The sequence below is a fragment of the Narcine bancroftii genome, chromosome 4 (genome assembly GCF_036971445.1).
Source record: "Narcine bancroftii isolate sNarBan1 chromosome 4, sNarBan1.hap1, whole genome shotgun sequence".
NCBI classification, from domain to species: Eukaryota; Metazoa; Chordata; class Chondrichthyes; order Torpediniformes; family Narcinidae; genus Narcine; species Narcine bancroftii.
In genome coordinates, this window is record NC_091472.1 from 238,090,403 (window position 1) to 238,116,293 (window position 25,891).

The 25,891-nt window shown below is 38.1% G+C and overlaps 2 protein-coding genes and 1 long non-coding RNA gene across 15 annotated transcripts in view; 1 reads left to right on the forward strand and 2 right to left on the reverse strand.

The window, feature by feature from the left end:
• The window catches only part of LOC138761748 (uncharacterized), a 119,984-nt gene that overhangs the window by 40,877 nt on the left and 53,216 nt on the right, over positions 1-25,891 (reverse strand). The window lies entirely within an intron of this gene.
• Positions 1-25,891, forward strand: part of LOC138761747 (melanophilin-like) — a 228,375-nt gene that overhangs the window by 24,130 nt on the left and 178,354 nt on the right. For 9 of the 13 annotated variants that reach the window (XM_069934432.1, XM_069934440.1, XM_069934443.1 and 6 more), the window contains one exon: positions 9,114-9,186. The gene's annotated coding sequence lies outside the window, so the exon portion shown is untranslated. Of the gene's footprint in view, positions 1-9,113; positions 9,187-9,387; positions 9,770-17,472; positions 17,585-19,367; positions 19,417-25,891 lie in introns of those variants that run through there. The other 4 variants (XM_069934437.1, XM_069934436.1, XM_069934438.1 and 1 more) reach the window with 4 other exon arrangements.
• LOC138760071 (uncharacterized) lies at positions 14,262-17,392 on the reverse strand. Its single transcript, XR_011355371.1, has 2 exons — positions 17,183-17,392; positions 14,262-14,447 (listed from the first exon to the last, which is right to left on the reverse strand). It is a non-coding gene; the product is annotated as an uncharacterized lncRNA (long non-coding RNA).

The window sequence follows — 25,891 nt, forward strand, 5'->3', positions numbered from 1 at the left end:
GGCTTCTCTGTTGTGTTCCATGTACAGTTCCCAAATTTGTTTGAATACTGTGATGTTATTTCTTAAATTATATGTTATTTTTTTCCAATGGAATACATTTATTCATTTCTATGTACCATTGCTGTATTCTCAGGCTATCTTCTAATTTCCAGGTTGACATAATACGTTTTTTTGCTACAGCTAGGGCTATCATAATAAATCTTTTTTGTGCTCCATCCAAATCGAGTCCAAGTTCTTTACTTCTTAATATTACTTAGAAGGAAGATCTCTGGGTTTTTTGGTATGTTGCTTTTTGTGATTTTATTTAATACCTGGTTTAGATCTTCCCAAAACTTTTCCACTTTCTCACATGCCCAAATTGCATGTACTGTTGTTCCCGTTGCCTTCCTACAACAAAAATATCTGTCTGATACTGTTGGGTCCCATCTATTTAACTTTTGGGGTGTGGTGTATAGCCTGTGTAATCGATTATATTGTATCATGCGTAACTTCATGTTTATTGTATTTCTCATAGTTCCAGAGCATAGCTTTTCCCATGTTTCATTCTTTATCTTTATGTTTAGATCTTGTTCCCATTTTTGTTTGGGTTTACAGCTTGTTTCCTCGTTCTCTTTCTCTTGCAGTTTAATGTACATGTTTGTTATAAATATTTTAATTATCATTGTGTCTGAAATCACATATTCAAAATTGCTTCCTTCTGGTAACCTCAGCCTGCTTCCCAATTTGTCCTTCAAGTAGGTTTTCAGTTGGTGGTATGCAAACATTGTACTGTGAGTTATACCATATTTGCACTTCATTTGTTCAAAAAATAATAATTTATTTCGCGAAAAACAATTTTCTATTCTTTTGATCCCTTTTCTCTCCCATTCTCTAAAGGAAAGGTTATCTATTGTGAAGGGGATTAGTTGATTTTGCATCAATATTAATTTTGGTAGTTGATAATTTGTTTCTTTCCTTTCTACGTGAATCTTCTTCCCAATGTTGAGGAGATGGTGCAGTACTGGTGAATTCCCATATTACACCAGCTTTTCATCCCACTTATATAGTATATGTTCAGGTACCTTCTCCCGTATTTTATCTAGTTCTAATCTGGTCCAGTCTGATTTTTCCCTTGTTTGATAAAAATCTGATAGGTATCTTAATTGTGCTGCTCTATAATAATTCTTAAAGTTTGGTAGCTTTAAGCCCCCTTCTTTGTACCATTCTGTTAATTTATCTAGCGCTATCCTCGGTCTCCCCCCTTTCCATAAGAATTTCCTTATTATTTTCTTTAGCTCCTTGAAGAATTTCTCTGTTAGGTGAATTGGTAACGATTGGAATAGGTATTGTATCCTTGGGAAGATATTCATTTTAATTCCTATCAGTGTTAGTGATAAATCTTTCCAATGTTCTAAGTCATCTTGTAATTTCTTCATTAATGGCTGATAATTTAGTTTGTATAGATGGCCTAGATTATTATCTAGTTGAATACCTAGGTATCGGATTGCTTGTGTTTGCCATCTAAATGGTGATTCTTTCTTAAACTTTGTGAAATCCACATTATTCATTGGCATCGCTTAACTTTTATTTGCTTTGATCTTGTACCCCGATACTTCTCCATATTCCTTCAATTTCTTATGTAATTCTTTTATTGATATTTCTGGTTCTGTTCAGTATACTATGACATCATCTTTTATTTTTATCCTTCTTATTTTATTTTCTGTTCTTATCAGTTCTGCCAGTGGTTCTATAGCTAACACGAACAGTAAGGGAGATAGTGGACATCCCTGCCTAGGTGACCTGCTTAATTTAAATTGGTTTGATATATATCCATTTACTGTCACCTTCGCCAATGGTCCCTTATATAATGCTTTAATCCAATTAATATATTTCTCTGGTAGGTTGAATTTCTGTAGTAATTTGAATAAATAATTCAATTCTACTCTGTCAAAGGCTTTCTCTGCATCTAAGGCAACTGCCACTGTTGGCGTCTTGTTTCCTTGTACTGCATGGATTAAGTTAATGAACTTACAAATATTGTCCGTTGTTCGTCTTTTCTTAATAAATCCAGTTTGATCTAGTTTTACTATTTTTGGTACACAGTCGGCCAATCTGTTCGCTAATAGTTTAGCTATTATCTTATAATCTGTGTTGAGTAGAGATATTGGTCTATACGATGCTGGTGTTAGTGGATCTTTCCCCATCTTTGGTATTACTGTAATTATTGCTGTTTTGCATGAATCTGGCATGTTTTGTGTTTCTTCAATCTGGTTCATTACTTCCAGGAGAGGAGGAATTAATAAGTCTGTAAATGTTTTATAGAATTCTATTGGGAGTCCATCCTCTCCCAGTGTTTTATTGTTCGGTAGTTTTTTTAATATATCCTGTATTTCCTCTATTTCAAATGATTTTATTAATTTATTATGCTCCTCTTCTTGCAATTACGGTAGTTCAATTTTAGCTAGATACTCATCTATTTTGTCTTCTTTCCCTTCGTTCTCAGTTCGATATAATTGCTCGTAGAATTCCTTGAAGTTTTCATTGATCTCCGTTGGGTTATATGTAATTTGTTTGTCCTTTTTCCTTGATGCCAATACTGTATTTCTCAATACCATTCTTTTAGTTTGTCCTGTCTTAAGCTGCCAAGCTAGTATTTTGTGCGTTTTTTCTCCTAGCTCATAATACTTCTGTTTTGTCTTCATTATGTTCTTCTCCACCTTCTATGTTTGTAGTGTTTCATGTTTTATTTTTTTGACTGCCAATTCTCTTCTTTTTGTTGTATCTTCCTTTGTTGCTAATTCTTTTTCTGTACTTGCTATTTCCCTTTCCAGCTGTTCAATTTCCCGATTGTAGTCCTTCTTCATCTTAGTTACATAACTTATTATCTGCCCTCTGATGAACGCTTTCATTGCATCCCATAGTATAAATTTATCTTTCACTGATTCCGTATTTATTTCAAAGTACATTTTAATTTGTCACTCAATTAAATCTCTAAAATCCTGTCTTTTAAGTAGCATGGAGTTTAATCTCCATCTATACATTGGCGAAACATCTTGAGACCAATCCTGCTGACTACGCCAATTGTCCTGGGTAAACTTGTACCTCTCACTTTGTTGGTTTTAGATGGGTCACAGTGTTTGAGCTATCGAAAGAAAATAGACACACACGCCAAGAGCACTTCATTTTATACAAATCTTTATTGCAAAATCTTAAGCTGATTTCAAACTACAATATGCAAGCCCTTCCCAATTATACTTATCAACACCTGGGGTGGTCCCAACTGCCGAAGCGAGGCAACAACCACACACTTGTAGTAGGTTGCCGGGGCATCGGTAGCAGCTTCTCCACCTCCCCCGACTGGGACGTTGGTTGGACTCTAGAAGTTCTTCTTCTTGCTGAGAGATGTTGCCACCCCTCAGGGAGTCTGAAACTTCAGCAGCGGGACCATGGCTTATATTACCCAAAAACTGCTTACCCAAGCACCTATTCCCAGCATAAAAAAAAGATAAGCAAGCAAGCTAGCATGCCTAGGCTTCTATCGAATAACACAACTTTCTAGCTTATCACTGAAATCAATGGCTTATTTTGCTTCAAGGTTAGGTCGCTGTCTGACAGTCTGTGACCAATATACTAACAAGCAGGAAGATTAAATGTTCTTGGTACACAGATGTCTTTTTGTCAAGTAACTGCACCTCTGGGCCCCATGGTCGAATTTAGCTTATGTCTGCTGAGTCTCAAGCAGGTTACTGATTCTCAGCCTTGCATAAGCAAAAGCATGGTTTAAATCCTCCATTACACATGTCCAATTAACACCTACTTGTAAGGTCCTTATATAGGCATTTTTCAAAGTTTTTTCAAAGGCACTCAGAGCCTGAACTGTCTGGCTTGAGCCAAGCTCTTGCATTTTAAATGAGATCTGTTTGTATGTGACCTACACTAAAAAAACTGCTGCAATTTATCTCCTTTAAAATAAATCTATATACAATATAAAATATAACATAACCTGTCACAGGGTCAATTTTATTTTTAAAATTCATCCTGAGTCACTTAAAAATGGGCAACAAGCCGCAGTTGTTCCAGGGACCCCCAGTGTAGTGTTAATATCTTGCTTCTATACTGCAACATTTTTTTTTAAATTTTTTATTTTTCACACCATAAATCACGTTAGCCATGATATACACTTTTTCTTTTTCACACATATACAGTGACTTTTTCTCCCCCCCCCCTCCTCCCAAGCCACCCCCCCACCCCCCCTCTCATCCATTTTAGGTATACAATCTAGGTTGCATTAAGCCAGTCAGACAATGTTGTCATTCAACAAAAATACACCAGAAATTCTACTGAGTCCATTCTTTTCTTTTCTTCTCCTTCCATCAACTTAGGTAATGTTTGTTCCCGGTAGGTTTTCGCTATTGTATTTAATGTAAGGCTCCCATACTTGTTCGAATATTTCAATATTATTTCTTAAACTATATGTTATTTTTTCTAATGGGATACATTTATTCGTTTCTGTATACCATTGTTGTATTTTCAAATTATCTTCCAATTTCCAGGTTGACATAATACATTTTTTTGCTACGGCTAGGGCTATCTTAACAAATCTTTTTTGTGCATCCTCCAAGTCAATTCCAAATTCTTTATTTTTTATGTTACTTAGGAGAAAGATCTCTGGATTCTTTGGTATATTGTTTTCTGTTATTTTATTTAATATCTGATTGAGATCATCCCAAAATTTTTCTACTCTCTCACATGTCCAGATTGCATGAATTGTTGTTCCCCTTTCTTTTTTACATCGAAAACATCTATCAGATACTGTTGGGTCCCATTTATTTAACTTTTGCGGTGTAATGTATAGTCTGTGTAACCAATTATATTGTATCATACGCAGCCTCGTATTTATTGTATTTCTCATCGTTCCAGAACATAATTTCTCCCATGTTTCCTTTTTTATCTTTATATTTAAATCTTGTTCCCATTTTTGTTTAGTTTTACCATTTGTTTCCTCATTCTCCTTTTCTTGCAGTTTAATATACATATTTGTTATAAATCTTTTGATTAACATTGTATCTGTAATCACATATTCAAGGTTACTTGAATTGCTTCCTAATTTATCTTTCAAGTAGGATCTCAGTTGGTAATATGCCAGCGCTGTATCTCCAGTTATATTGTACTTATTTCTCATTTGTTCAAAGGATAAGAATCTACTTCCTGAAAAACAATTTTCTATTCTTTTAATCCCTTTTTTTTCCCATTTTCTAAAGGAAAGGTTGTCTATTGTAAAAGGGAGTAGCTTATTTTGCGTCAATATTAGTTTTGGTAATTGATAATTTGTTTTATTTCTTTCTACATGAATCTTCTTCCATATATTGAGGAGATGGTGTAATACTAGAGAAGTTCTATGTTGTACCAATTTTTCGTCCCATTTATATAATATGTGTTCAGGTATCTTTTCCCCTATTTTATCTAATTCTAATCTCGTCCAGTCTGGTTTTTCCCTTGTTTGATAAAAATCTGATAGGTACCTTAATTGTGCGGCTCTATAATAATTTTTGAAGTTTGGCAATTTTAAGCCTCCTTGTTTATACCATTCTGTTAATTTATCTAGTGCTATCCTCGGTTTCCCCCCTCTCCATAAAAATTTCCTTATTATTTTCTTTAACTCTTTGAAGAATTTTTCTGTCAGTTGTATTGGCAATGCCTGAAATAAGTATAGTATCCTTGGAAAAATGTTCATTTTAATACAGTTTATCCTTCCTATCAGTGTTAGTGGTAGCTCTTTCCAATGCTCTAAATCGTCCTGTAATTTTTTCATTAGTGGATTGTAATTGAGTTTATATAATTGGCCTAGATTTTTGTTTATTTGTACACCTAGGTATCTTATTGCCTGCATTTGCCATCTGAATGGGGATTCCTTCCTAAATTTTGAGAAATCCGCGTTATTCATAGGCATTGCTTCACTTTTATTTACGTTTATCTTGTATCCCGACACTTCTCCATATTCCTTCAATTTCTTATATAGTTCTTTTATTGATAGTTCTGGTTCTGTTAAGTACACTATCACATCATCCGCAAATAGACTGATTTTATATTCCCTGTCTTTTATTTTTATTCCTTTTATATTATTATCTATTCTTATCAATTCTGCTAGTGGTTCTATAGCTAGCGCAAACAATAATGGTGATAGTGGGCATCCCTGCCGCGTTGACCTGCTTAAGTTAAATTGCTTTGATACATGTCCATTTACTGTCACTTTCGCTAACGGTCCCTTATATAATGCTTTAATCCAATTAATATACTTCTCCGGTAAAATGAATTTTTGCAATACTTTGAACAAATAATTCCATTCTACTCTGTCGAAGGCCTTCTCTGCGTCTAAAGCAACTGCTACTGCAGGTGCTTTATTTCCTTCTACTGCATGAATTAAGTTAATAAATTTACAAATATTGTCTGTTGTGCGTCTTTTTTTGATAAATCCAGTTTGGTCTAAATTTACCATTTTCGGTACCTGTTCTGCTAATCTGTTTGCTAATAGTTTAGCTATTATCTTATAATCTGTGTTTAGCAAAGATATTGGTCTATATGACGCTGGTGAGAGTGGATCTTTCCCTTGTTTTAGTATCACTGTAATTATTGCTGTTTTACATGAATCTGGTAAGTTTTGTGTCTCATCAATCTGGTTGATTACATCCAGGAGGGGCAGTATTAATAGGTCTTTAAATGTTTTGTAGAATTCTATTGGGAGTCCATCCTCTCCTGGTGTCTTATTATTTGGTAATTTTTTTATTATCTCTTGTATTTCTACTGTTCCAAATGGTTCTGTTAATTTATTTTGTTCCTCTATTTGTAGTTTTGGTAGTTCAATTTTAGTCAAAAATTCATCTATTTTCCCTTCTTTCCCTTCATTTTCGGTTTGGTATAATTGTTCATAGAATTCTCTGAAGTTTTCCTTAATTTTTTTTGGATTATATGTAATTTGTTTGTCTTTTTTCCTTGTTGCCAATACCATTTTCTTAGTTTGCTCTGTCTTAAGCTGCCATGCTAAGATTTTGTGTGTTTTTTCACCTAGTTCATAATATTTCTGTTTTGTCTTCATTATATTCTTCTCCACCTTATATGTTTGTAATGTTTCATATTTTATTTTTTTATCCGCCAATTCTCTTCTTTTAGTTGTATCTTCCTTCATTGCTAATTTTTTTTCTATGTTTACTATGTCCCTTTCCAACTGCTCTGTTTCCTGATTATAGTCCTTCTTCATCTTGGTTACATAACTTATTATTTGCCCTCTTATGAATTATTTCATTGCGTCCCATAGTATAAACTTATCTTCCACTGATTCCGTATTTACTTCAAAATACATTTTTAATTGTTTTTCAATAAATTCTATAAAATCCTGTCTTTTAAGTAGCATGGGGTTTAATCTCCATCTATACATTCTTGGAGGGATGTCCTCTAGCTTTACTGTCAGTATTAAGGGTGAATGGTCCGATAGCATTCTCGCTTTATATTCTGTTTTTCTTACTCTATCCTGCATACTAGCTGATAACAAAAATAGGTCTATTCTTGAGTATGTTTTATGTCTAGTCGAGTCGTATGAGTATTCCTTTTCTTTTGGGTTTTGTTTCCTCCATATGTCCACAAGTTTCATTTCTTGCATTGATTTAATTATAAATTTGGTTACTTTGTTCTTCCTGTTAATTTTTTTCCCCGTTTTATCCATATTTGGATCCAAATTCAGATTGAAATCCCCTCTTATTAGTATGTTCCCTTGCGTATTAGCTACCTTCAAAAAGATATCTTGCATAAACTTTTGATCTTCTTCGTTAGGTGAATATATATTAAGTAGATTCCAAAGCTCCGAATATATCTGACATTTTATCATAACATATCTCCCTGCTGGATCTATTATTTCCTCTTCTATTTTAAATGGCACATTTTTACTAATTAATATAGTCACTCCTCTTCCTTTTGAATTATACGATGCTGCTGTTACATGTCCTACCCAATCTCTCTTTAATTTCTTGTGCTCCAATTCAGTTAAGTGTGTTTCTTGGACAAATGCTATATCTATTTTTTCCTTTTTCAGTAAATTTAGTAGTTTCTTCCTTTTAATTTGGTTATGTATTCCATTAATATTTAAAGTCATATAGTTCAGCGTAGCCATTTTATATTTTGTTTATCTTCTCTTTCCGTTTTTCCCTCATTACCTTTCCTCCTTTTCCATTTCTGTTTTCTTATTTTCAACTCTTTACAAGACAACATTCCTACAACATCCAACATTTTCCTTATTCTCCTATTTCTATCTTCTTTATCCCCAATTATACTGCAACATTAATGCAGCAAGAATTACCTGTATTTTTATTAATGCTTTACAAGCAAGAACTGACACTGGGCCAGGTGAGAGAGTAAGGCTTTCTCCAATGGAGAGGGGTGAGAGAGTTTCCCAATGAAGGAAATAAAGTTTAATGGCAGAAAGGTAGAAGATCACATTCCATTGTTCAGTAGCTGAATGCACCATCGACATTGGTGATCTGATTACATTTTGGAATGAGGTGGAGGCAAGAATCAGATAGTACAGAGAACTTGGAAGGTTATGTAACTGGAGATTACATACCTAAAGAATGATTTGAATGGGATAGCTTTACTCAGTGAATCAGGCCATTATCCATTGGATAACCTAAGACTTAGTGAGAGGGGAGGAACTTGGCTCTCAGAGAGCTGGTTGATAATGAAGCCTTGATGTAATGCAGGCAAGCATAAAATTTTCAGCAGCTGTTGGGCCAAGGAAGGGCTGGTGCTGAAATAGTTATGTGCTAATCTCTACACTGTCTAAAATTGGGAGAGGAGAGAACAAGGGATGTGGGAAGGAGGGAGGTAGAGAAGGGGAGTGGGAGGGGTTAGGAGGGGGTGGAAGAGTTGGGAGGGGGTGGAGGGATTGGAAGAAGGGATAGGGTGGAGTTGGGAGAGAGAGAAGGGTTTGGGGAGGGTGGAGGAAGGGGGAGTTGGGAGAGAAAGGGGGGTTGGGAGAGAAGGGGGGGTTGGGAGAGAAAGGGGGGTTGGGAGAGAAAGGGGGGTTGGGAGAGGGAGGGTTTGAGACAAGCAATGATTGTGTAAATTCTGGTTCGATTTCCCCACAGATGGTCGACGACAACGACAGGAATTACTCCACTTGTAGCCTCTTCTTCAAAGGGCACCATATTCTAACGCGAGGTAAAGTTCCTGCAACTCCCTGCCCAACACAGCACCCTCAGATCAGGGGATACACTGGTTGCGGTTAGCGTCCTCGCCAGCACTTTGTCAAGGATAACAATGAGCGACATCCAAACCCCATCACTGAACGTGTTGGTTGGCTGGGGGCAGAGTTTACGTCCCGGGGATAAACTTTTTTGCCATTTAGTTAGTTATCGGATACAATGAATATGAGAAAAGGTCCAGAGGCGGTGGAAGAATGAATAAACCACGAATGGCGCTTTGACCTCGTGTCCAGTTCTGAGTTACACCTTGGGCGTGAAACTCAGCTCCAAGTTGACTCGGACACGCGGCCACTCTCGGCCCTTTCCACGTCACGTGATCACATTCTTCCCCGACGAGTTGCGGGGAGGCTGTGAGCCCGTCGGGCAGCCGTGACGTGTGACGGTGGTGCATGGCCGGAGTGCTCGGAAAGTTGCGGCGGGAGCAGGAGAGCGCAGACCCTCAGCCCGCGCCGAGTCCCGAAGCGGAGTTGCGCTCAGCTTGAAAGGCAATTCCGGCTTCGCACGAGATTGCAACCTGTCGGTTTCAACTTCTAATTTTGGTAATGTCCGTCGCGGTTAAATTATTGAGTCTGGTCTGTATTGATGCAAATGCTGGAGTCACCAGTTCGGCCCCGTTAAAATGACCCAGAAGTGCGCGCAGTCAGAAAGATGATGATTGTTTAACTCAATGTAAAATCATCGTCCTAGTGATTACTGTTGAGTTTAAAAAGTTCGAAAGATTTGCCAATTGATGCATGAATGGAGGGGGGGGGGTGGTTCTCCAACTTGGGGGATAATGGCAGAATTGTGGAACTTTTTATTTGAGTTAAAACATTGGAATTCAGTCACAGAGGGAATTCTTGATCGACAATTCAATTGCAAATCAATATGAATGAACTCTGCAAGAGGGTCAAATGTTTCTTCTGAACTGGAGTGCAAAATCAAATATGCAAGGTGTGAAGTTTTATGAAGCATTTACGAGGTTGTAAGGCTGTTACAGTTTATAGATATTATTTCAACGATAACATAGGCTTTTAAACACGCCTCATCGATTTACCTATTTAATTTGTGTAGCTTAGAACATAAATTTTAGAATAAATTGGCAAGACCATAAGGATATTTGTATGTTTGTTTAAGTCTTTATTTCTGGAGTAATATTGGAGAGATTGGATTTGAATATTGGTAGTTCACAAGTATGCATGATTTGATCTATCCTCAACATTTAGCAGCATTCTTTTCAATAAAAGCACACCGAGGTGGTGTATTTTCCACAAGAGCTCAGGATGAGCCAAAGCGTTTCACAGCTGAAATGTTTTGGAAGAGTTTAAATCCGTTTTCAAACTGGACCCCGAAACTCACATCCCACCTTGAGCAATTCCTTACCAATCACAGAGCACTTATGGCATAGGGATTGCTTAAGGTGGAATGTGAGTTTAGGGGGGCAGTTTGAACACCACTGGTTTTAATTGAGGAACTCCAGTCGAAATAAGAGACAAATTCAGAGTGCTTTGTGTGTGATTGTTTTCCCCTGTGTTAACCTGTCCATCTGCATTGACCGAAGTCTGTGGAAAATGATTGAAATGAGGGTTTCCTTGTCTTTTCTGCCTGAGCTAAGCAAGTCGAGCAGAGGCATAGCCCCTGAAATTTTTTTGTTCTTGTTTTCAAAATACAGTATCAGATAGAATTTTTTAGTTTACTGGGGGTTAATTTAGTGATTTGAATGTTTACTGGCCACCTGACTTGTACTCCAAATTATGATAGCAATCAGCCAATTCCATCAATTTTATACCCCAGTTGTCAGCTAATTTCAGTGTATTAAGTAGGACAAATCAGAACCTTAGCAGCAGTTCAATGGAGAATAAATAGAGGTTGCACTAGATCAAGGGGTATTGAAAGGGTGTTTTTTAGAAAGGACTGTAGAAAGAGGATGTAGAAACAAGATTTAATGGAGGCTGTGTGGTGCTGGTGAATAAGGACATCACTGCCACCAATAAAATAATGGGCATGGAGCCATAAAAGCCAGTGCTACAGCTGGTTAACCCTGCAAGAGATCAGAGTCCAATTCTGGAGAATAAGGACATCACTGCCACCAATAAAATAATGGGCATGGAGCCATAAAAGCCAGTGCTACAGCTGGTTAACCCTGCAAGAGATCAGAGTCCAATTCTGACCTCATGGAGTTTCTACATTGTCTCTGTGACCGGCTGGGTTTCCTCGGGGTGTTCCAGTTCCTTCCCATGTCCCAAAGATTATTGTGCCTGCTTCTACAGTTTCCTTTGCCAGTTCTGAGTGAAGAGCATCCTCTTGGTTCCCTCACACCTTAAATCTAAGCCTTCTAACTTGAGAATCATCTTTCCTAGAAAAAATACTGTGAGCATTCGCTTCATCCGTGCTTCTCATGATTTTGTAAACCTCATTCAGGTCAACCCACAGCCTCCTTTGCTCCAGGGAATAAGAACTTCTTCCATTAATTCAAGCCCTCCAGTCTGGCATCATCTGGTGAATTTGCACTCCTTCTATTTACTGTTGTCCTTCTTTCAGCTGGGCAATGAGAACTGCACACATTATTGTTCGAGCAGTCTCACCAAGTCCTTGTAAAGCTGAATTATTCAAACTATTCAGGAGATGTGTTCCAAACTATGACTATATAACTGAAGTTCTCACTGTTAACCTTCATTCATGTCAGCAGACTTGTGCTGTATAATTCATGTGTGAGAGGTAATTCTATTTACCTTTGCATTGCATTTCTCCAATTGAGAAACAAGGCATACGTTTTTCACATCTGATGATTCTTGAACATTATTCTCTTGGATTACTAGCATCTATGCAAAATTAAATGATATGAGTCCATCTCCTCCTTCGATGTTTGAGCTAAATCTTGCTATGTTATTTTAACATCCTTCCATCTCTGACAACACTGCATTTTTCAAATATCTTTGCTCTGAGGAAATTCAGCATGTCCTCAATATCACTTACCCATTTTAACACTTAAAATGGAAATTATTCTGCCTTGATGCATTGCAGCTTAGTGTAGAAACTGCACAGTTCAAACCATGATGCCAGCCAGCCTCCCTTCCGTCAACTCCATCTTTACTTTCCATTGCCTTGGGAAACTGCCAACATATTAAAGGACGCAACACACTCAGCTGCACTCTCATCTACACTCCCACCACCCCCCCCCCCCCCCCCCACAAGGCCACCCTCCTATCAGACCCTGAGCTTGAAAACACAAACTGCCAAATTCAAGGACAGTTTCTTTCCTGCTGTTATCGGGCTCTTGAATGGAACTCCCATTGGTAAAAGATCTGCACTGTTTAACTGCACTTTTTCTCTATATCCAATGTTGTTCTAATTACCTTTGTACTCTACATGCTTTGAATTCCTATAACACTCTACCCTGCATTTTTGTTTTAATATTGCACTAATGGGCATAATTATGAATTGATTGACTTCAATAGCATGCAAACCAAAGCCTTTCACTTTATTCCTGGCACAGATGACAACTCAATTCAATTTTACAATGCTCAAAAGTTTACTAAAAGTGCTTGCTTATGGGTTTGGAGGGATTTCTACTGAGTCAAACTTGCCTTTCTATTTGCAGTTTTTCCTTTATAAATTATAGAATTGGTGACTATGGTCTTGGCCAATCCTCACCAAAGTTCATTGTTGTATATATGGTGTAATTTGCACCTTCTGGGGTTTTGTTTGCTTCTATTGCTAACTTAATAACAGATTAGCTAATGTTGACCTACATCAACAGAATATTTTTTGGCATCATTGCCAGTATATTTTAAATTTTGGTCTATGATTGTGAAGTGAAAAATATCTTGGTGGGATAGGAGATAGACTGAGTCTAGAGCATTGACACTCAGCTTGACCATTTAGGCCAAATGACTTGTTTCTGTTCTTTGGCCTTGATGCAATACACTACAAAAACTAGTATTGTGGCATGTCATCCATTGTCTTTTTTCATGTTCTACAATATCAAGTCCACAACACTGTCAGTGTCAGATGGATGTGACAATCAATTGTGCTATTTGTTTTTCTTTCTTATTTTGGAATGCATCACTTCAAGTTTCTGCAAGTAGTAAATGGGAAATTTAAAGATAAAATACAGTAAAACCTTATTAGAACGCGGTAGTTGGGGTCCAAGATTTCATAACGCGTTACAGCCGATTCACGGAACAGATGCATATATATCAGAGTGCCCACGTATAATCAAACTCAAATATTACCAATTTTTGAAGAATCCGCAGTGTTAAATAGGTGAGAAGTAAATCAACTCGTGATAATGGAGGTAATTTATGCAGATTAACACCTTCAAATAAACTAAATTCAAGCTGCAAATATACAAAATGTCAGTCAAACACATTTATTAAAAATAAGTTAAGTATTTAATTTATAATTTCAATTGGTTCCCTTTGTCATCTTGTTCAAAGAAACAGATTTTGAGGGCAAATCGCATATCAATAATCTGTCAAACCCATCATTTTTTCCATCCATCTAGCTTTCAAAATTTGCAAAGTTTGGGATCCACAGACATCCGTGCTATAAGTGATTCCACAGATTAATGAATCGCGTTCTAACAAGGTTTCAGTGTATAGATAAAATTTCAGTGTTTAACTTCCTATTGTTTCTGAGATACTTTTTACTGTGGCCTGTCTCAGAAGACATGATTGGTGAAATGGCACAGGGACAGTGAAAGGGAAGAAACAAGAGAGGAAAAATCATAGGTGTTGTCCAGGTTTGCAATTTGTCAGACCATGCTAACTCATGCCTTAGATAGTATGAGTGTACCTAATCTATTCTCAATAATTTATTTGTGTAAAGGGTGGGCTTATGTTTATCTGTGAATTCTGTCCATTTTCATCCACTGAACACTTGGCAAACAAAAACTAAACACTTTGTATTTTTTGATTACTCTTGCAAAATACAGTAACAGTTTGACATGTGATTAGGTGAGCCATTCAATTGGTATGTGGAACAGGAACTGTGTACAGAAATGCATTTGGTCCATTTACTGTTGAAGACACCAGGTGTACAATCCAAATATTAATCATTCCAATCCACATTTACCAGTCATAAGGTGAAGTGCTTTGGAATCTGTGGAAGACTAGATTCAGTCAGAGGGTCTTAAAGATGCTTTGAGTAGAAATGTCAAGTTACCACTTTAAAGCAGTGTTCATACTGATGGTTCCGAAAACAGCCTAGTCCTTCATTTCTGTAGATCTCAGGAATCTATAAAAGAGCAGCATTCTTTGGTAGCAGCATTTCATTCTAGATATTACATTTGTTTGTGAGCAAAGCTCCAGTTGTAGATCCATAGAACATTGCAGCATGGAAAACCGGTCCTTCTATTCAGTGACAAACTGTTATTCTGCCTAGACTCACTAACCTGCCACTATACACCTCCCTCCATGTATCACTTTTATATTAAATGCTAAATTTGAGACTGCATTCACCACTTTGGGTAGCAGATAACTCCACACTCCACTACTCTCTTTGAGAAGAAGTTCCCCCTAATATTTCCCCTAAATTTTTCCCCTTTCACCCTTAACCCATTTCCTCTGGTTTGTATCTCACCTATCCTCAGTGGGAAAAATGCCTGTTCTATCTATACTCTCATAATTTTGTATACCTCTTATCAAATCTCCCCTCAATCTTCTACGCTCCAGGGAATAAAGTCCTAACTTGCTTAACCTTTCCCTCTAACTCAGTTCCTGAAGTCTTGGCAACATTCTAGTAAATCTTTTCTGCATTCTTTCAACCTTATTGATATCTTTCCTGTAGTTAGGTGACCAAAGCTGCACACAATACTCCAAATTTGGTCTCACCAATGATTGATACCATAACATCCCAACTCCTATTCTCAATACTTAATTTTACGAGGGCAACTCTATCTACCTGTGATGCCACTTTCAGGGAATGTTGTATCCATCTTCCCAGATCCCTCTGTTCTACCACACTCCTCAGTGCCCTACCATTTACTGTGTATGTCAAACCTTGGGTTGTCCTTCCAAAATGTAACACCTGAATTAAATTCCATCTGCCATTTTTCAGTTCATGGTTCAGATCCCTCTCCAAGCTTTTAAAGCCTTCCTCGCTATCCACAATCCCTCCTATCTTAGAGTCATCTAGAAACCTGCTGATTATGGTTACCACATTATCAATATAGATGACAAACAATAATGGTTCCAGGACCAATCCCTGAGGCACACCACTTGTCAAAGGCTTCCAGTCTGAGAAGCAATCATCTACCTCTACTCTCTGGCTTCTCCCGTCCAGCCATTGTCAAGTCCAGTTCACTTCTTCACCATATATACTGAGCTCTGAACCTTCCTGATTAACCTCACTCGTTGGACTATATAACCATATAACAATTACATCACAGAAACAGGCCCTTCTAGTCCGCACTGATCCTCCCCTAATCCCACTTACCAGCACTCTGCTCATATCCCTCCATCCCCCTCCCATCCATATACTTATGCAACTCTTTCTTAAATGACAAAATTGACCCTTTCCACCACCTTTCCTGGAAGCCCATTCCACACAGTAACCGCTCTCTGAGTAAAGAAGTTCCTCCTCATGTTACTCCTAAACCTTTGCCCATCAACTCTCAACCCATGACCTCTTGTATCCATCTCTCCTACTCTCAATGGGAAAAGCCTTTCCACATCATCTCTATCTATCCCTCTCATTATCTTAAACATCTCTATCGAATCCCCTTTCAGCCTTCTACGTTCCAAGGAATAAAGACCTAATTTGCTCAATCTTTCCTTGTATTCCAGATGCTGAAACCCAGGCAACATTTTTGTAAACCTTCTCTGCACTCTCTCTATCTTGTTAATATCCTTCCTATAAATCTTGTCAAAGGCCTTACTAACCATCTAGGCAACATCCACAGCCTTCATCAACTTTCCTGGTAACCTCCTCGAAAATCTCTAAGATTGGTTAAACATTACCTACCACACACAAAGCATGTTGACTATACCTAATCAGTCCCTGGCTATCCAAATAGTTGTATATCCAGTCTCTTGGATCACGGTCTAATAATTTACCTATTACTGGCGTCAGTAATTTCCTGGATTACTTTTGGAGCCTTTTTAAAGCATCAGAACAGAATGAGCTACCCTCTAAGTAGCTAAGGAAATTTTAAATATTTCTGCCAGGGCCCCTTCATATTCTACATTCGCCTCACTTAAGGTCCAAGGGAATATCTTGTCAGGTTCTGGGAACTTATCTACCCTTATTTTAAGACAGCAAGCACTCATCCCCTTTAATCTGTATAGGTTCCATGACCTCATTGCTTGAAGTCTCTGTGCCAGTTTCCTGAGTAAATACTGATGCAAAAACACCATTTACAATCTTTCCCACCTCTTCTGGTTCCATATATAGCCAACCACTCTGATCTTCAAGAGGACTAATTTTATCCCTTACTATCCTTTTGTTCTGATAATATACCTGCATATTAGGCGGCGGGGAGGCGGGGCCGCCAGGCGGCGGGGGAGGCGCCGTCTGATTGAAATCAGCCCAGTCCCTAGCAGCCGCTTTTAAGGCTGCTGCTTTAAGGTGCCTTGGGGACTGCTTGGATGCGAAAATTTTACGTCCCCAAGGACGGTTGGGTGAGTACTCCTCTGGGCCAGGTTTTGCGCTTTCAGATGGTCTCCCAACAGCTGCATTCAGGTAGAATATGTGGCTTTACATTGGGGTATCTGGCCACCTGAAAGCAGCTGAAGAAAATGTAAAACTCCCAATCATTGCCTGGCATAACCAATTTTATAGATCCTGCTTGATCCAAATCTTCAGGTCCCAATGGAAAGTTCTCTTTTTCTTCCAAATGATCACTCACAAAGCAAATTGCATCAATTCACAACCCAAGCTCATGAGACAAGAGAGCAATATTTGCTCTTGTGGTATGTGAAGAGTTGCAACTCTTCTTCCTACTTAAATTCAATGAACACTTAGCAAGTTACCTGGTGTGTCCATAAGACCGTAAGATACAAGAGAAATAGCCATTCGGCCCATTGAATTCCATTGTGAGCTGATCCATTCTCTTGCTCAGCCCCACTCCCCTGCCTTCTCCTCATAACCTTTGATACCCTGTCTTGCCAGATGTCTGACCTAATGATTGGCAGTGCAGTGCAGACACTTTGAATCTTTAATCTGATAATGATATCCAAGGGCTGTTATGGTGGTGAAGAGATACGATAATGCAGATGATGTAATAGAGAGCAAAGATCACATCATCTGCTGCTGACAGGCTCAGTGGGTCATGCAGCATCTCTGGAGAAAAATGGACAATCACCGCTTCAGGTTGAGTTTTCGAGATCAAGATAGAACGGGGAGACAGCAAGCAATTAAGGAAGGGCCAAGAGGTAATAGGATAATGATAATGCTAATTGTCATATATAATAAACTAATCAGTCATGGGGAAGGTGTTAGAATCAGTTATTAAAGATGCAATCGCAGAACGTTTGGAAAGTAGTGGTATCATCGGACGGAGACGGCATGGTTTTGTGAAGGGAAAATCATGTCTGACGAATCTAATACTTTTTTGAGGATGTAACCAGTAGAGTGGATAGGGGGGAATCAGTGGATGTGATATATCTGGTCTTTAGTAAGGCATTTGATAAGACTAGTGTACAAACTTAAAAAGCACGGTGCAGGAGGTATGGTAATAAGGTGGATAGAGAATTGGTTGATGGTCAGGAAGCAAAGAGTAGGTATAAATGGGTTCTTTTCAGAATGGCAGCTAGTGACTAGTGGGGTACCGCAGGGCTCTGTGCTGGAGCCACAGTTGTTTACAACATATATATATATATATATATATTAGGGTTAGGGTGTGTATATATATATATATATATATATATATATTAGGGTTAGGGTATATATATATATATATATATATATCAATGACTTAGATTTGGGAATAGATAACAATATCTCAAAATTTGCAGATGACACGAAGTTGGGTAGTGGGGTTGGCTGTGTTGTGGCTGCTAGGAGTGTGCATAGTGATTTGGACAAGTTAGATGAGTGGGTCAAGACATGGCAGATGTAATATAATGTGGATTAATGCGAGGTTATCCACTTTGGAGGTAAGAACAGGAAAGAGTGTTAGGGAGTCCAGAGGACCCCCAAAACCAGCAGCAATAGATATGCACCACAACACAGGGTTACTTAAACATAAATAGTTTTTAATTATATTTGAACAAGAAAACAGAATTAAACTTTAACTTGTTACTTTACCTATTTACTTAACCTACCTAACCTACTTAATCCCCCCTCTAATACTAAGGACAGTTGTGTGTAATGCGTATATAAGATTAGAAAAGTTCTTTGGATCACAGCCAAATCTCACTGGTTGCAGACAGTTCTTGTACTGTGGACAGAGGTTAGCATTGACAAAGTTCACTAGTCTTTAGTGCTTAACAGGCAAATGATTACCACTCAGGAGGGTTCTTGCTGGTTTTCAGAGAGAGATTACTTTTGTTCCAGGACATCCGCACCTGATTCCTTTCCCATCAGTCTTGCTGACAAAACTTCCCCCTTCAGGGTTCTCCAGATGATCCTCTTTCTTTCAGGTCACCTTTCAGACAGACAGCCTTCTCCTTTGACCAGGCAGCCTTCCAAAAGTTTGCCAGCTTTGTCCTTCTGAAACTGATTTCTGTCTCCTCTTTGTCTGTTTTCACACTCTCCCTCTCTGAGAGCAAAAACTGTTCTCTCTCTGCCTGCAAAAATCACATGCTCTCCTAGGCAAGCTGTATGTTGACTTTGTTGCTCTTTTGAAAAAAGCACCCTGTAAAAGTCCTGCAAAAATTCTGTGTTTTGAAATGTGTGTGTGCAAGCTGCTCTAGCAATTCCTCCCAAGCCACCTCAAAATACTCTTGTCACATCTTCCCCCTTGAAAGGGAAAGTTATAACCAAGCTATCTTAAAAAAATCACTAAAAAGGTAATAAATAATACACAATATAACATGTTATAGTACAGTAATTCAATTTTGAAAGTATTTTTATACATGATCAGTTATAACATCTTGAAAAACAATTGGCAATCACATTATTTACACCTTTGATATGATTAATTTGCAGATCATATTCTTGTATTATCAAACTCCAGTTTAACATCCTTCTGTTTTTATTTTTAATTTTATTCAGAAACACCAGCGGATTGTGGTCAGTGAATATTACAATTGGTTCATGAGAGGTACCAAGATATACATCAAAATTCTGCAGAGCAAATATGATAGCCAACAGTTCTTTTTCAATAGTGGAATAGTTCTTTTTGATGAACATTGAATTTTTTTTAAAGTAGGGAACTGGATGGTCAATTCATTATGCTTTTGCAATAAAACTGCACCAGCTGCTCCCTCACTGATGTCCACTGCTACAGAAAACGATCTGTCAAAATCAGGAGATTTTAACACAGTACAATGGCATAGCATCTCCTTTAAATTATCTAATGCTGCCTGACAATCTTTCATCCACACAAATTTCTCCCCTTTCTTCAACAGATTGTTAAAGGAAGAGCAACCTCAACAATATTTCCTGTAATATCCTGCCATTCCTTAAAAAAAAAACCTTCTCACTGCTCTCTTGCCATTGGGAGTAGGAAACTTAGAAATTGCATTCACCTTAGCTTGAATAGGTTCAACTTGGCCATGGCCAACTACATTGCCCAAGTATGTTACTGTGGCATTTACAAATTGACTTCTTGCTAAATTAACAGTTAAGTTTGCTTTGGATAATCTTGCAAACTGTGGTGTGCTGTTAGCCAGAATCAGACACATACAAGGTAAAGACTGTACAGGCTTTAATCCACAAAGACTTCCACAGGGCCAGGCTGGCTATAGCTGCAGCAACTCTGAGTGAGTCCTTGGGAGGCCGGCGCAGGCTTATATCCCAGAGGGTGATTGACAGCCGGTTAGGTGTTGTCCTGTCCCCTTACACTCCTGCAGGTACAGAGGTTGCCCTCTGCAGTAGGCCAGCGGTACACTCCTGCAGGTACAGAGGTTACCCCCTGCAGTAGGCCAGTGGTGTACCACCATACAAACAATTTGTCCAATTGCCTTAGATGTTCTTCCCATGTGTCACTTTTTGTGACCAAGTCATCAATATAAGCATCTGCATGAGTTAACCCTTGGATTACTGAATTAATAATCCTTTGTAATGTTGCAGGGGCATTTTTCATGCCAAAAGGTAACCAGATGGAGTTACAAAAGCTGAAATATTCTTTCCTCTCTCAGTTAAAGATACACACCAGTAACCCTTAAACAAATCCAACATAGTAAACAAATCTAACATAGTAAGAAATTTGCCAATTTTATCAATACAGTTATCTATTCTAGGAATAGGATAACATCTGTTTTAGTTACTGAGTTAACTTTCCTGTAATCTGTACAGAACTTAACAGTTCCATCTGGTTTTGGTACCAGAATACAAGGAGAACTCCAATCTGAGTTTGAAGGTTTAATAATGTAATTCTTCAACATATATTCCACCTCCTGATCCATGATTTTACTTTTCTGAATGTTTATTCTATATTGGTGCTGTTTTATGGGATTTGCTTCTCCTACATCTACATCATGGTAAATCACTGATGTCTTTTTTGGAACATCAGGGAACAAATTTGTGTATTTCAAAAGTAATTCTTTCAACTGCATCTGCTCTTGTAACTTAAGATGTCCTAACTTTTCTTTCAAATTTTCCAAAATTGCTGAGTTAGACAGGCGCACAGGAACCATGGTTTCTTGAAGGTTACCCTCACAAGATTCTATTTCCATAATCTTATGATCCACCACTTCCTCCACTCTGTCAGCAGCCAACACCTCTGATACAGGTTGTTCTCCACTACCCTTATTCTCGTAATAAGGTTTCAACATATTTGTGACAAACCTGAGTTTTATTCCTTCTATCTGGAGTGTTAACAACATAGTTAACATCATTCAGTTTTGATTTAATTGTGTACGGTTCAGAAAATCTAGCTTTTAAAGGATTGTCATGTGTTGGAAACAAAATCAAAACTTTACTTCCTGTCTTAAAATTCCTCATCTGATCTTTCCTGTCAAATAAATGCTTCATTTCACCCTGAGCCATTTTCAAATTCTCTTGAGCCAAAGTCCACGCTTTATGTAACCTATCGTTAAATTTAGAAACATAATCTAGCAAATTCAACTGTAAATCCTCATTAACCCACTGTTCTTTTATCAACATGAAAGGTCCTCTAACTTGACGTCCAAACACAATTTCAAAGGGGCTGAAACCCAATGACTCCTGCACAGCCTCCCTTGCTGCAAACAACAATAAATGAATACCTTCATCCCAATCTTTTCCATTCTCTGTGCAGTAAACTCTCATCATATTTTTAAGAGTACAATGAAATCTTTCCAAAGCTCCCTGAGTTTCAGGATGGTACACAGATGAAGTGATCTGTTTTATTCCCAACTCATAACTGTTGAAACAACCCAGGCATAAAGTTAGATCCTTGATCACTCTGGATCTCTTTCAGTAGTCCAAACACTGAAAAATCTTTCCAGAGCCTTTACCACCGTTTTGGCTTTAATATTTCTTAGTGGTATAGCCTTGGAAATCTCGATGCTGTACACATAATTCTTAATAAGTACTGATTACCAGACTTAGTTTTTGGCAGGGGATCTACACAATCTACAATAATCCTAAAGAAAGGTTCCCCAACAACAGGAATAGGTTGTAATGGAGCTACTGGAGGACCCTGGTTGGGTTTCCCCACAACCTGACAAATGTGACATGTCTGGCACCAATTTATAACATCCTTCCTCAAACCAGGCCAGGAAAATTGTTTCAATATCTTATTCATGGTTTTCTTTACTCCAAGATGACCACCCAAAGGTGTACTGTGGGCTAGATCTAATATTTCCTTCTGGTATTTTCTAGGAACAACCACTTGATGAATCATTCCCCACTCTTCATTAGCAGGAATATCAAGAGGTCTCCATTTTCTCATCAACACTTCACCTTTCAAGTAAAATCCACAAGCCATTCCTTTAATCTCCTGTTCAGTTACTGCTTTCTCCCTTAAGATAGAAAGATCTGCATCTATTTTCTGTTGCTGAATTAACTCTTTCCTTGACAAAGAGAAATCCTCACTCTCACAATGATCCTGCTCTTTCAAAAGTACTTCAGAACGACTTGGCAAATCTCTATCATCTGGATCTTCTTCAGCTGTCGTCATTTTCTTAGTCACAGACCTTGTTGCAGCACACGCAGGATATATCTCACCATCCTCTCTAACCGCATCCTTACTAGGTCGATTTTTTAAATCTTAAAACTGACCCAACTTTATCCTCTGCCAAATCATTCCCCAACAAAATCAAGACATCTGTGGTTCCCTCCTTTATTGAGATAAAGCCCTCCAACACAAAAGGCTTGAAAACACCCATGACCTCCTTATCAGGTTTGGCACCTCTGCTCTCCTTAAATTCCACTGTTTGAATACATGCTTCTGGTAAAACCTCTTCTTTTTCAAGACTAGACAATTTGCAATCACATGACCAGGTTTCTTACAAAAATAACATACAAATGCAGAAGTTCTGTCCTTTCCTACCTTTCCTTCATCTTTTCTTTTGACATTTTCTCCAAACTTTATTCCAGACCTACTATCCTGCTCCATACTAACCTTTTGAACAGGTTTATTAATCTGTTCCACATTAGCTCTCTGAAAATGCCTACTATTCTGGAATGTAGTTTTGTGAATCAGCAAATTCGTCTGCTAATCTAGCCACCTGTTGCCATGTCCCCACGTCTCTCTCATCCAGGTATAATTTAATCTCCTCTGGGACGCACCTTTTAATTTCCTCGATTAATATTAATTCTCTACTTTCTTTATGACTGAACCATTGATATGTAATGGTGAATTGCCCTTCATTCAACAGAATTGCTTTGATCAAACCTGCCACCATAAATGTTCTAAAGTCACCAGCCAGTCAGATGAATACATTGGCAACAAAGTTATGTCAGAGGATGGGCTGCCCATTCCATTGGTCTTCCTGCAACAACTTGAAAAAAAACAAATCTAATTGGTAAACCTTCCACTGTCATTTACTATAAAACTACTGGGATGGCAAGAAGAACACCTGAAAGTCTCCTGATCACATCAGAGGTTCGGAACTGGGAGCTTGAGTTCACCACTAGAATGGACAGGAGGTTATTTTGGCTGCATAGTCTAGGGGAGATCTGGAGGTGAATCCATGGACATTAGGTAGAAGGTTTATCTCATGAGATCTAGAAGAGAGAGCGGTGTCAGATGTGGACCCAGTGAATTTGAGGGCAGATGGTAGTTTGTATTGAAAGTAATAAAATTGATGAATCGGCCTACTGCATTCATCCAGCTGTTTGTTTATTTGCCCCAGATTATAGCATTCTCTTGTCTATCACACAAATTTTAGCTGATAATAGCTGCAAACTGCTCTTGTATTTCTCTGGTGTGGTTATCCACTTTATAAAAGCAAACGGCTGAATGATTCTTTGTGCCAGTGTATTGAGCAGTACATTTATAGATTTAAGTCTCATTACTTACAGCAAGTGCCTTTTGCAATAGAAAGTCTTGCAATGTTAAAAAGGATCTATGGCAGATTGAGAACAAAGAATCATTTAGCTTTCTTCAGTCACAAGGTAAGCACATGCTTTTCATGCTTTTTCACAGTGCTAAACTGATCATGGCCTTGTGCTACAAAATGCTTTATAAATCAACCATAGTGCAGCAGATTAAGGGGTCATTAATGTAAGATAGTCAACAAGAAATAAATTCACTGCTTACAAAGAATTATTTTCTATCTGGACTGTGATGTGCAGAATTTGTTACAGCAAACTTCAGCTGTGAGGGCAAAGTGAGGCCCCCAAAAGATCATCCAAATCTGGCACAAGGATGCCCACATTAACAAAACAATCTCGCACTTCTTCAGAAACCAGAAGCTTCACATTCTTCTAATTGAGGCAAAAATATACTGTGATGGATTTGTGTTAATATTTAAAGTTTAAAATCTTACATTTTTAGTCAAGGTTTTTGGTTGGAGAGGGGCACATTTACAGACACCATGGACTTTTGCACTCAGAAACCATTGTGAAAGTCTAAATGTATGTTGTTACTGTTTTGATGGAAGCTTATATGCTTAAAAAGATTGATAATTCAAAACTGCATACAGTCATAAAAATCTTATGACTGCTCTCCATTGAGAACTCAGAACAATAGGTGTTTGCTAGAGAAACAGTTGTATATGCAAGAAAGCCATTTGCCATTTGAGCTGTGCAAAAGGATCGGAATCTGATCCATTCAAACTTGGAAGAGATGCTTTTAGCATATGGATATGAAGTAACTTCAGTTGGGCCATTTGCTGTGAATCAGTAATGAAACAGAATCAGTGGTGAGGTCATGTCACATAATTAGAGTTTTTGAAAGAAGATATTTCTGAAAACAGACATTTTGAGACCAAAAGATGCCTGGCCATATCGTAGGTAACACAGAATTGAAGGGGCTTGATCATCCTGTAACAAAAGGCTGCTTATGTTTTCCTTATGAAAAGGAGAAACACTGGAAAAGTGGTTTTGAAAAATTTTGCCACTTCGCCATCTCTTTGGAAAAGAGGACTGGTTCTACTGGATCCATTTTTGTATGGCCATTTCATTTAACGCTTATCTGAGTTTGTGAAATCATCATGGAATAAAATAGCCATCTCGCTGTCTCTTTGAAAAAGAGGGCAGGTTCATCGTGGAGAAACACAGATTGCAAAATCTCTGTGCAAGAGAGAGAAAATCATCCGTATGAAGGAACATTGCTCTGAAAACAGCTCGACAAAAGAAATTTGTGAGTTTTAAAGCGGTCTGGTGATGATGGTTTAAAATATTTGATGATGAAGGGTTCTGGCCTGAAATGTTAGAACCATAGAATGTTACAGCACAGAAACAGGCCTATTAGCTCTTCTAGACTGTGCCAAACTATTTTTCTGCCCTCTCCCACTGACCTGCACCCAGTTCATAGCCATCCATACTCCTCCCATCCATGTACCTGTCCAAATTCCCCTTAAATATTAAAATTGAGCCTGCATTCAGCTGGCAGCTCCTTCCCCACTCCCACCAATCTGTGTAAAGTTCCCCTAAACCTTTCCCCTTTCACCCTTAACCCTTGCCTGTGGTTTGCATCTGTTTATATGTGTATGGCTGGCCTGCCTCTTGCTGATTGTACCTGTGGTTCCTCCCCCTTGATTCCCTAAATAAAGGTGGCAATGCCATAACCCCTCTCCCAGGACAAGCTCTGGTCTCGGGTCAGCAACATGAGATGTGCCATCTGTTTATGGTGATAAAAGCTTCTCTGTCAGGTAACTTCTAGTCTTTGGAGTTGAAGATAGCGTATCAATTTTATTACCATAATTACTTCATTATTGCTTTTGAGCAACAATTTAAAGAAATCTGATGCCTCACACTTACTCCAGTAAAGACTTGAACTGCAGTAAAGACTTGAACTGCAGTAAAGACTTGAACTGCAGTAAAGACTTTGAGTTTCAATACAAAAGCTTTCTGAGACTGAACTTTAAAATCATCTCTTCAGAATCAAGCTTAACTGTAATGGGTTGGCACGCACAGATTTGCGCATAGTGGGTTAAGTTTAGAGTTAAGTAAGAAGTGTTATGTTCTTAATAATTAATAAAAAA